The following is a 9,436-nucleotide window of genomic DNA, read 5'->3' as shown; positions in this document are numbered from 1 at the left end:
TGGAGAGAGGAGTAAAAGGGGGTTTTTAGGAGAAATGGAAATCATCTCCTAGAAGGATGAAAATTCTAACCAAACACCTCACATTTGATATGAAGGACGATCCTCGGGCCGGCTTAGACATCTCTATCACCAAGAAGAACGTCAACAAGAGCAGGCCAAAACACAAGAAAAAGACGACACACTACCTAGAGAGGACTCACCTAAAGAAAAAGTCAACACTACGAAAGAGGTTCCACACTTCTCTCCTCCAAGTAGACCACCACAACCGGAGGACACAACACCACCACAACCAGAGGAGACTGCTCCCAATGCTAGCAATATGGAAACAGAATCAGAACCGCCCAAAGAAACTACCAATGAGCAAGTGGATGAACCAGCCATCCCAATAGAGACACCAAGTACCAAAGCCAACCAACCAGATGAACCAATCCCAATCAAGACTCATGACACATCAATGGATCACCCTAAAGCGAGCAATACAAGAAGGTTGGAGTGTCTGGAAGACATAGATGAATATGCGCAGTATGCACATGATGTGGTGGACAAAATGAAAGACAAGATCTATGCTCGCCACCAACAGCTCCATAGTTTGTATAAGCAACTGCGGCTCTCAGATGAAAAGCTCGACATGGCCAACATTTGTGTCAAATCGTACAAAGAATCAATGGAATTCAAAGACAAACAACTAGCTGAACTAACTGCAAAGTCAGCAGCGGACTTGGAAGCTCTCTACACAAGGAATTATCAACAAGAGCAACAAGTCACAGCAGCGGCCACCTTCGCTTTACAAGAGTCTGCTTCCAGTACTCAGTTGGCACAGTCATAAGCTCAATGCCAAGAGCAAAATACCTTGCTAAATCAGCTCAAGGACAACCCTATGGTAGCTTCACTATAGGGCACATATGAGGCATATAAAGCAATGGAATAGAAACTTAAAGACCTTGACATGGAGCTAAAGCTAGAAAAAATGTAGAGAAGTGAATTCTCCATTGGACTTATGCAGCGGGAAGAGAGATATCAAAAAGAAATTGAGCAAAGCTCAAGTAGTTGCCACGGCACATGCCACCAGACGAGGGGATGAACATGTAGATTCCACCATGCAAGATCAAGACACCTTGCAACTTATGGACTTTGAAGCAGCTACCACCGAAGAGGCCAATCTTTTAGAGTTAGATATTTCTCATGATGAAGTTGGACCCTCCTATCAACTAAAAAGCTTAACTACTAAGGAAGAGGCGACATTAAAGAAGCAAGTGGAAGAGGAAATTGAGACCATATGGAAGGAAGCCATGCAGTGGGAAGAGCAGATACTACACTCCATCAATGTCAGCATCCTTACACCATCCAATATCAATGAGGCTTGGCATCAACAAGATCTACCGTTTCCCCTCATAAAGTTTGAAGTACTCCAAATCAAAGAGAGACTCCTCTAGTATTTCCAAGCCAACCCAACACTGGTCCATCCCAAATGGAGGGAGATCTGGCTAAACCGGTACGCCAAGTATCTTATTTTGTTTACAAATGCACCAACACATATCAAATAAGATCCTATGCAGTGTCCGGTACCAAGAGTCATAAGTTGGCAACAACATTCTATCCTCTAGCAAAAGTGGCCTACTTGGCTCAACTACCCCAGGTTTCCACCACCCTCAAATAACCAACCTACGGAAACATCATGGTGGAAACATTATCCTCAACCATTCAGTTGTTTTGAGGAATTTCGAATTTAGCATGCATCATGTTCGTAAAGATTGAAAAAAGGCTCTTGAATTGCTTGCAGACTTTTCATCGTGCAGAGCAAACAGATGCAGCATGGATGTCTTTCCTTGAAGGCTCCAAGGGCTTATGCTATGATTTATCATGCCATCCCTCGAAAGAAGTTCTCCATGGATTCTATGCTAGGGTGATGTTTCTACCATCCTACTATATGCAGACATTTGAAGAAGCATTCTACACGGCCTTCTTCACTTATAGGTCCAAAATCTTTGACCCCATCATCGCCAATTTGTGAGCGAGATTGGTCGATTACTCTGCAATTGAGCAAAAAAATAAATTAACACATGCAGCCTATGTCCATTGAAGATAAAGAACTCCGTCTCAGATACCAACAAGGTCTCAAGCAACATGCACCCCTAAGTAGTTATGTCACGGACGACACATGCAAGGAGGAGAGAAATGTTAACTACTCATCTAACAAGAGCCAGAGAAAGAGCATTAAAAGGAACGCCACTCATTTTCTAAAGCCAGTTGATTTTATTAAACCCCTTTGTATTAGTGAGAAATCTCGCAAAGTCCAAATCCATTGTAATATTATTGATTTCCAACGAGTCTAAAGGGGTTGAGGGCCTCCAAGTTTGAAATCATATGTAGTTTTTAAGCTTTGCATTGAGCCAAAGTAGCTAGGAATCCATTCTTTGAACCTTGGCTAACGTATAAAAGCCAAATTTTGTGATTAAAAACCTAAGTTTTTGGTTAATGAAAGTAAGTGTTTGCTGCAAAAGCTCAACGTGAGTTTTCCAATTCCTCATGTCTCTCTCGTAGAGTGTTGCATTGTTATTCCGAGCATACCAACGTGTTCACTTGTGAAAGCTCTTCTATTTAACATAAGTTTCTCGCGTTGAAAGTGTGCTTTTAGTCGTGCTATCTACGAGTTGTTTCTACTTCCTACGCACAATACATGCACCAAAAGTGGTTTTTGACCTTAGGAATAGATAGAGCACGTCTAGGAGAAGTCGTAGAGTGCTTCGGGTGCCAAAATTGACTGAACTAAGATAGGTTGATTATCTTATGCGTGATTTTTCCCGAGTGTCAAAAATGACATTTGAGTACACAAGAGCATTAAGGATACTTTGCTCATACTAGGCATAAAGTTTTGTTGCATTCAGAGACTCGTAGCTATGCCAAATCATCAGATCAAGCTTGCAGTAAGGAAAGTAGCTTTTGATGTCTGACACACATTTGAGACTGAGATAGGTAGGAGCGACTTAGACTTGAGTTTTTTGAGTTATCAGCTATCTCTTGTAGCCTCCATGCACTAGTTGGGCCAGCTACGTCCTACAGATTGACAATTTTTATGTTTGTGATTCTCGTTTTGCTAGCATCGATATGCTGAGGTTTGGCAATCGGCCGATAGATGACATTGCATCTATCATGTTTAATGCCGTATGGTTTTTGTTATTGGGGTTCCTTGGACAATCCTTTGGAAAGTGAGGCCCTTTCTTACTGTAATCTTGACAATTTAAAGTAGGAGGTATGAAGTCTTGATCTGGCTTTGAACACTCGTTCATTCAATGTTCATGTGCTCCACAATCATGAAAACCCTTTATCATTTGTTTTAATTGAGGCCTATTGGACCAAAGTAAACTGGATTGACTTTTGTGGGTATATAATTGGATGGGTCTACCGTAGGCGGTAGCATATGCCAACCTCCATTAACTAGCATGGAAGAGCTACTTGCTCCATAAGACATGACAAGAAACATGGAATACTTGTCCACTTTCTCTTTAGGTTGCACCAATTCAAGGGAAATTGAATCTCCACTAGTAAGGCATATTGTTGCCCTTGTGTTTCATGGGTATATATCATACATTTCCATTGTTCTTTGGCCTATCAGAACACTTGTATGTTTCATGGTTTGTCCATTTTCTTTCTATTAAATACCACTTAAGTTGTTTTTTGTTAAATCTCAGGTTGTCCTTACTGAGTCCCTTGTCCAGACATTTGTGTTTAAAGACTAGCAACAATCAATTGATTTATTCTCTTCAATGCTTCTTTGTACTCTTCCGTTGTGGAATTTGTTGTTGGACCCACTTGCATAAGTATAGTAGCCTCTATCATACCCCTCCTTGCATCTCTTCCTTGGGATTTTTCCCCATAGATCTCACAATTATCCTTTAGTTCAATGGCATCGTGTATGCAGATTTCAATGTGGCATGTCTCATGCTAAATAAGCATGTGTGTACTTCCTATTCAAAAACCTTCCAAAAAAAGCAAAACACGTCTCTCTTGTTGAACTTCTCATAAGTACTTTGAAGTTGTCTTGGTGTGAAGGATACATCCCCTAGTTTGCTCTCAAATTGAGTCTCAAAGGTGCTACAACATTTCTTATGGTTTGCATGTGTAGCATATCTCTTGGTTCACATGAAAACCCTAGTGGTGGATGATTTGACATGGTTAAGGTTCACTCAAAACTCTCAAGATAGTCCTTGTTGCCCTTAGGTCTTGGAATACCCATTTAGGACACCCTAAAAGTTTGGAATGAGAAATCCTGTATAAAATTGGTTAAATATCAAAATCAATTGTTGGTGCGTGCTATTGCTCACCATTTTTTTTATAAAAGCTATACCTAGTTCAATTTGAAGTTGTATAAAAAGTTAAAGCAATTTTGCTAAACTGCACTTGAAACATCACTCAAAACACTTTGAAGACCAAGCAGCAACAAGAGGTTTTTTTGCTTATAACTTGGTCTCCTCTTGAGATTTTGTGCCCAAACTTGAGATATAAAGTGTATGCAAGTAAGTCTAAAAACTTGTTAAGTCTCATTGTGAAGGAAAGATTAGTATCACAATATTGGACTTCTTTCAGCTATGAAAGATCTCACTATACGGAACTGTTCAACATGATAAGTTATATCCCTTAGACAATTTTGGTTCAATTTGGATCTCTTTTGCTTGTCCAAACTACCAATATCAGACTATCTGATTCTAAATCTAGCCCTCAAAGATTATATGATTCACCAAATTTTATAAAACTTCACCTATGGGCTCTATTTGGCATGCATGTACAATGCATACCCACATTTTGTAAAAATCTCTCAATTTTGGTCCAAAAGTCCAATATCAAGATGCTCAACTTTTGGCTCATCAATAATCATTGTCCACTATAAGAGGAACCCAATGGTACCCTTGTTTAGAAATTTGGAGTTTGTTTGAAGTAGTTTTCCCATATTTGTTGTGTTGGTTTTAGTTTAGTGGTTCAAGTTTTCCCATACTTTTTGGTCACTATAGGTGATCAAAATGTCTAAATTGTATTTTAACTTCACCTACAAGTTATTTTAAGCATGAACTTACACTATGTAAAAAGAAATTTGCAAAGGTGTCCAGTTTTGTTTCCAAAAGACCAATTCATAAAACTGAATTTTTCTTTCAAATTTCGTTCCAAATTTATTGGAATGATACTCCTATGCTTGATTAATCCAATGATGTCCCTTGCAATCAATTTGCAATTGGTTTTAAGCATTTTTCAATAGTTTTTTGTATGTTTGCGTTTTTTGAGTGGTTTGCTCTGTTGATCCCTATTTTCAACTCCAAATTACCCAAACTGGCATACAACATGTACACAGCATGCATAAGCCAAATGCAAAGTCAAATTCAAGTTTTAGCCCTTTTGTTTAGTATCATGATACTAAACAATAGTATCAAATTTTATATGTTTAAGTCTTGATGGTTTATGTGCATCCAAACAGTGATTTAACAACTCTGTTTAGTGTCAAATTATCAGGCAAACTTCCACAATACACTTCAAAGCCACAAATTGAAAGAAACATACCAAACTAATTTTGAATGGATTTTGAGTTTGTTTTCATCTTCAATGATGCATTCTTTATGAAAGCTGAAAAATGTACAACACGTAGAAAAAAAAACACACTCAAACACTTTGACACAGTGAGTACCTCTCCCACTCACACCCAAGAGCTCAAAGCATATCCCGCTCATTCAAATTTAGTTTAATAGCACTAAAGAGGTTTTTGGTAAGTACCCCAGTACTCTTAAATCCCTCAACACAGTCAGCAAAACTAATGACTAACTATGTGCTAGATATAAAGTGACTACTCTAGAATGATTAAGAGAAAGCTCTCAATAATGAATTTGACTACATGGTTTTCTCTAGTTTGAATTGCCTCGTCCCCGATAGCATCAACAAATATTATGGAGTTCCCCAACTCTGCTAATTTTATGGTACTAATAGCAAGAAACTCAAACAAAATTGTCAATCTGATGAACATAGTTGACTCGATTATTTCTTGGAGGCTATGAGAGGGTCTTAGAATTTTGAAAAAACATAGTCACAACACGCAGTAATCAATTGCTAATCTCGAGTGAACCCAAATATTTGAAAGCTAGTCTACAACCACTAGTTTAATCATGCATCTTAACCTACCAAATAGTGTCCGATTGCAACCAAACTAGCTAGATGATAGAAAAGACCATTTAGGACATTTCTACGGTCTTAAATCCATCAATAAGATGCTACATACAAAAACAATAATGAATAAGAGTTAAATTTAGTAGGTTGATTTTGGCAAACTGATGCACCCTATAGCTTTGTAATATCGAGCTCTATCTGTAGCTACTCTTGGAATCACAAATGAATACTTAAATTGCAAGTTATGGTTGAAAATAGCATGTAGAGAGGGTCACACTTCAAACACAAAAATATGAGTGCCTTACATTGATGCGTAGAACTTTCACTTGGAAACGTGATGTCAGTTTTGGATTTGGAAACATGCTTCACATGAGGGAGATACAAGCATAGACAACACTAGGTAAATAGAAGTACACATCATTCAGAGCACTCAATTCGTTATCTCATGATATTTAAATTCATTTTACAAAGATTGACCAATATGGCTATAATTTTTGGTAATAAAAGTGCTTTGGGTAAATGAGTTACAAGCTGAAATCCATTAGCCCCAATCTAATCAATAGAGGCTCACTCATACAACCACAATAAGTGTGCTCACATGTAGCAAAAATAAGGCATCATAATTGCCATGTGCATAGAAAACCGGCTAGAGAGAGGTGAGAGTACCTTTTACAATTGTGATAGGCTTGCAACCCCTGCATTGCATCCACTCCTCAACTTTGAAGAATAGGCTACCACAATTTGCTAGCAATTAGGCTTCAATTCAAATACTCAGGCACAATTTTGCAACTATGCCAATTTTGACATAGTTGCAAAAACTTGGACTCGGTTCTACCAAATTTCATCTCTTGCGTGTGACCACAATGCTGACATAGTTATTTGTCGTACAATTGAACCATCACAAGAGACATCAAAGATCTATATGCGAGTTTTGAACTCAAGACATGATAAGGATGGGATCGTGCTAGCTAGGGTCGATGAAAGACAAACATGGTGGACACAAGTGAGTGTGTGTTGGCTAGATTATCACTCAAGCGAATTAGGTTCCAAGATCAATTAACTTGGACTCATAAACACGATCTTGAGTATTTGCTAAGCCATCACAAGCTCACCATAAACAAGGGAGATGTAATGTAAAATTGAATGGTTATTCATTCATGAAATGAGCTTTAAGTAGCTCTACAACCTTGCACCACTGCATGTGGGATAATTCCTTTTCTTCCCTCCTTGACTCATACTCTAGTACTCTAGGACAAAGCTCACACCTTACAGTCCTGCCTTTGAGGTTTGGACTAGGAAGAAACTAAAGAACTAACATCTTTGGCACACTGCAATCCATGAGCAAAATAACATCTCCAATCCACGAGACCATCCCCAATCCAGGAGACAAACTATCTCGAATCTAAGAGACACTCAACACCTCCCCTCAAACAGATGTATAAAACTGAGAACAATCTAGTTCAAGCTATCTCCAAACAAATACAACTGAAGGGGAAAGGCAAAACAAAAGCTAGAGAACGTCTTCGTTGTAGACTAGAAGGCTACTGCCGCCTCCTTCTTCATCTTCATCTTTGTCTTCTTCTACCAAATAGACTTTGGGCCTCGAATTTTTGTTGGTGATGCCTTTTATCTATCTATCTATCTATATATATATATATATATATATATATATATATATATATATATATACACCATCTCTCTCTCTCTCTCTCTCTCTCTCTCTCTCTCTCTCTCTCAAGCGCTCACTTTGAGCATGAGTGAGAGTGAGTGTGAGAGAGAGTCACACACACCACACATACACACACACAGAGCAAGAATATATGTTTGTGTGTGTATACAATTCTATGTATGTATATGTTCTTTTATATATATATATATATATATATATATATATATATATATGAAACCCTTAAAAGGGGTTGTAACCGAATGGCGCGCAAAGCACATTCCACAAGGAGTTATAGTGCCTCTGTTCGCCATTCGGCTACAACCCCCTTTAAGGGTTATATATATATATATATATATATATATATATATATATATATATATATATATACATATGTATATATATAGAAACCCCTTAAAGGGGTTTGTAGCCGAATGACCCGCATACAAAATTATACAAGGAGTTTCTGTGCCTCCGCGCGCCGTTCGACTACAAACCACATTAAGGGTTATATATATACATATACATGTGTGTGTGTGTGTGTGTGTGTGTGTGTGTGTGTGTGTGTGTGTGTGTGTCTATATGTATATGTTTTTTCTTTTTATATATATAAACCCCTTAAAGGGGGTTGTAGTCGAACAGCGTGCAGTGCACATTCCACAAGAAGTTACAGTGCCTCTACGCGTCATTCGGCTACAACTCCCTTTAAGGGTTATATATATATGTGTGTGTGTATGTATGTATATATAAAGAACAAATACATATATATATATTTATTTATTTATATGAGAGAGAGAGAGAGAAGCTCCAGAAGCTCACTCCACGAGGAAGCTTTTTTATATTCTGCTTTTGCAAGTAAAAATCAAGAAAAAATCTCTCTCGATTCCCATCCCCACTTTACTGATGATTGTCAAATGGTCATAAAATATAATATCTAACTTTACCAAATGATTTTCTCATATTAAACTGATCACTTAATATGGGAAGATAAAAGGGGATGAAGAGTTAGTATATATATGTGTGCTTCTAGGCCTATCTCAAAGGGGACCGAAAGGAGAAATGGTTGCATCTCAATAGGAGTCCAAAAGGAGATGGTCTACCAAAGAGCAATGTACAATAAGTGCTTCTAGATTTACCTCAACAAAGGACCAAGAGGAGAGATGGTTACATCTCAAAAGGGGTCCAAATTTAGAGTTAGTGTTAAAAAGTCCTTTGACCTTACGCAAGCTAGGGCTACCTCGAGGTGGGAATCGTACCCAAGCATGAGGTGCTAAGACGCTTAAAGTGGTTGTGAGAACCTTGTCCAAAGCTTGAGGTGATTTTTATGCTTAAATGACTAAGGTTTTTGAAATGTTAAATTCAAAGATAAATTCTCAGGAGGCATGAACGTCCATGCTTGATGAACGTCCATGCTTGATTGACTAAGGCTTGAAGTATCCAATTCAAAACAAATGACTTGAAAAGCATAAAAGACACATGCTTGCTTGATTGACTAAGTCCTTGAAGTATTCAATTCAACCAAATGACTTAATAAGCATAAAAGACACATGTTCAAATGATCCTCCACATGTGGCTCTCATAATGTGCTTGAATGCTATTGGTTAGGTTTTAAAGGGGTCCAATGAG

Source organism: Adiantum capillus-veneris, chromosome 2 (genome assembly GCF_014529385.1).
Source record: "Adiantum capillus-veneris isolate H3 chromosome 2, ASM1452938v2, whole genome shotgun sequence".
Classification (NCBI taxonomy): domain Eukaryota; kingdom Viridiplantae; phylum Streptophyta; class Polypodiopsida; order Polypodiales; family Pteridaceae; genus Adiantum; species Adiantum capillus-veneris.
This window is presented reverse-complemented; position numbering follows the sequence as displayed.